Source organism: Rutidosis leptorrhynchoides, chromosome 3 (assembly GCF_046630445.1).
Source record: "Rutidosis leptorrhynchoides isolate AG116_Rl617_1_P2 chromosome 3, CSIRO_AGI_Rlap_v1, whole genome shotgun sequence".
NCBI lineage: Eukaryota > Viridiplantae > Streptophyta > Magnoliopsida > Asterales > Asteraceae > Rutidosis > Rutidosis leptorrhynchoides.
The window spans coordinates 238,458,250-238,461,280 of record NC_092335.1 but is presented as its reverse complement, the minus strand read 5'-3'; positions in this window follow the sequence as shown (position 1 = coordinate 238,461,280).

Here is a 3,031-nt window from a genome sequence, read left to right as displayed (position 1 = left end):
ACTATGCAAACTACTTAGTTTGTGGATTCCTTGAAAAAGGATTATCGTACCAAAGACGAAAGAAATTCTTCAGTGATATAAAACACTATTTCTGGAAAGATCCACATCTGTTTAAAAGTTGTCCCGATGGAATAATACGCCGATGTGTATTTGGAGATGAAGCTAGTAAAATATTAAACCATTGTCACACAGGACCAACAGGAGGGCATTATGGGCCTCAACTAACAGCAAGAAAAGTTTATGATGTTGGATTCTATTGGCCTACAATTTACAAAGATGCACACCTTCTTTGCAAATCCTGTGATGCTTGTCAAAGGGCCGGAAAAATAAGTCAACGTGATGAAATGCCACAAAATGTTATCCAAGTATGTAAAGTATTTGACATTTGGGGTATTGACTTTATGGGTCCATTTCCAAAATCTCATAATAATCTATATATACTTGTAGCCATTGATTATGTATCTAAATGGGCGGAAGCACAAGCTCTCCCAACTAATGATGCACGAGTTGTAGTCAACTTTTTAAAAAGTCTTTTTGCAAGGTTTGGAACACCGAAAGCTTTGATAAGTGATCGGGGTACTCATTTCTGTAATAATCAACTTGAGAAAGTTCTTAAAAGATATGGAGTAACTCATAAAATCTCCACCGCATATCATCCACAAACAAGTGGACAAGTTGAAAATACCAACCGAGCCTTAAAACGTATTCTAGAGAAAACCGTAGGATCAAATACGAAGGAATGGTCCATTAAATTGGAGGATGCGCTCTGGGCTTTTAGAACAGCCTACAAAACTCCAATTGGAACCACACCTTTTAGACTTGTTTATGGAAAAGCATGTCATCTTCCAGTAGAAATTGAACACAAAGCATTTTGGGCTTTGAAGACATGTAATCTTGATTTACATGAAGCCAGACGTCTATGATTAAGTCAACTAAACGAATTAGAAGAATTAAGACATGAAGCATACGAAAATTCGTTAATCTATAAAGAAAGAACGAAGAAATGGCATGATAAAAGAATCAGAAGTTCAAAAGAATTTAAAGAAGGAGACAGAGTTCTTCTTTTCAATTCACGATTCAAGCTATTTCCTGGAAAATTGAAATCAAGATGGTCTGGACCATTCATAGTTAAAAGAGTTTTCCCATACGGAATAGTAGAATTGATAAATTCAAATGGGATTGAATTTAAAGTTAATGGTCACAGAGTTAAACACTACATACATAGTCCGATGGAAGTCGACAACGAAGTTAATCACAATTTCGACACCACAGCTAACTAAGTGTGGGGAGAATCAAGTCTTTAAAGGATAATATGTATTTCTGTTAGAGTTAGATTGTCTGTTTTCGTGTAGTTCTCGAAAATGGAACCCGAATGGTCTTTCCCTAGCAGACCCTAAAGAACTAGTCTTCTCCCCCCATTCTGATTTTTTTTTTTTTTAGGTTTTTACAAAATGAAGACTGCCTGTGAACTAAACCATGGTCTAATGCTACACGCTTTGATCACTAACCGAAATAATGACATACTACCGAGTGAATTAGTATCAGTAATCAGAGAAAGAATGGACGGAGTTAGAAAAGAATCCAGATGCGAAGATAATAAATTACAATTTGGTAAAGGAAAATTAAAATCCGCAGCGAAAAGAAGAGCACGACACCTAGAACGATGTCACAAATGCGGAAAATGGTCACATGGAGGTAAATGTTCAAATAATCAAACCTATTCAAATACCGAATTTGTTACTTTATGCAGAGACGGATCGTTCATATGTTTAGAAGAAAAGACACTGAATGCTCGAGGTTACGCCTATGTAGCTATGGAAAACCAATTAAACCGACTATCTTATGAATGGGATAGATCATATAACTAAGAAATCTATTTCACAGGTATGTTTGTACAGTTTTTATTTTATTTATTTTTATTTTTAAACCTTTTGATGATAAACGCTAATTTGTTCGCTATAAAGTATTAAATTGGTATTAAATAAAATTAGGTTTGGCTACCGAAATTATTGATATCATTCAAAAATTTATTACATCACTGCGAAATTTAACGTTTATTCTTAAGGTATAAATATCTTTAATCAATCAACCCAAAATATTTCAAAAATTCGTCATGAGTTAAATTAGGTTTTGGAACCGAAATTACTTTACCGAAAAGAGGGGCGCATATTTTTGATAATATTTGATTGATTAAAGTGGGATAAAAAGCCAAAAAGATTTTTAATTTTATTTTTACCATGTTTTTAAAATTAATATTTAAATCTTAAATTAATATTGTAAACTTTGTAAAAACAATATATTTAAAATTGTAAATATTTGAAAAATTAATATAAGTTTGGTGTGAATTTATAATATGAATTTTTAAATTAAGTTTGGTGTGAATTTTTAAAATATGAATTTTTAATTTTATGCATTTCAAATTTTAAGTTTGGTGTGAATTTTTAATATTAATTTTGAATTTTATATTTAAGTTGTGTGAATTTAAAAACAAAAATTTACTTTATCTCATTAAGTTAAAAATATGATTTTTAAAATTCGTCGTAAGTTGAAGACTAGGTCTTTGAACCGAAATTGCTTTATCCAAGGGAGGGACGAGAACTTTTATTATCATTATTTTTAATCTTATTGAATTAAAGTATGCCAAAAACATTAAAAAACCAAAAATCTTAGCTTTTAAAACAATCGCTACAAAAAGACAAATTTTAAAATTTTGTCGAGGGACAGACTAGGACATCGATCCGAAACGACTTCGTCCTCAATAATAAGGAAAACAAAATTTTAAAAATTATTTACTTAATTGTTTTATAAGTTAAAGATTATATAAAATAAAAAAATATATATATACTAAACTCCGCGACTCGCGGAGTTTGAAGGTTTAAATGCCGCGAGTTGCGGGAGGACCGGATTACAGAAAAAATAAAAAGAGCTGAAACAGCTCAGTTTCACTCCCCACAACAGAAAACACAGCGAAAAACTGCCTAAAAAACACCCAAAAACACCCCCAAAATCACAATTTTTAACCGTTAATCAC